The sequence below is a fragment of the Chiloscyllium plagiosum genome, unplaced genomic scaffold, assembly GCF_004010195.1.
Source record: "Chiloscyllium plagiosum isolate BGI_BamShark_2017 unplaced genomic scaffold, ASM401019v2 scaf_8361, whole genome shotgun sequence".
NCBI lineage: Eukaryota > Metazoa > Chordata > Chondrichthyes > Orectolobiformes > Hemiscylliidae > Chiloscyllium > Chiloscyllium plagiosum.
Genome location: NW_025197113.1, coordinates 4540 through 5000, shown reverse-complemented (window position 1 = coordinate 5000; position 461 = coordinate 4540).

Genomic DNA, 461 nt, shown 5'->3' with positions numbered 1-461 from the left:
CAGGACCTGATCAGATGTACTCTAGAACTCGGTGAGAAGCTAGAGAAGTGATTGCTTCACCTCTGAGATACTTGTATCATCAATAGTCACAGGTGAGGTGCCAGAAGACTGGAGGTTGGCTAATGTGGTGTCATTATTTAAGAAAGGTGGTAATGACAAGTCAAGGAACTATAGACCAGTGAGCCTGACGTCAGTAGTGGGCAAGTTGTTGGAGGGAATCCTGAGGGACAAGATGTACATGTATTTGGAAAGGCAAGGACTGATTAGGGATAGTCAACATGGCTTTGTGCATGGGAAATCATGTCTCACAAACTTGATTAAGTCTTTTGAAGAAGTAACAAAGAGGATTGATGAGTGGTGGGCTGTAGATGTGACCAATATGGACTTCATAAGGCATTTGACAAGGTTCCCCATGGAAGACTGGTTAGCAAGGTTAGATCTCATAGAATACAGGGAGAATT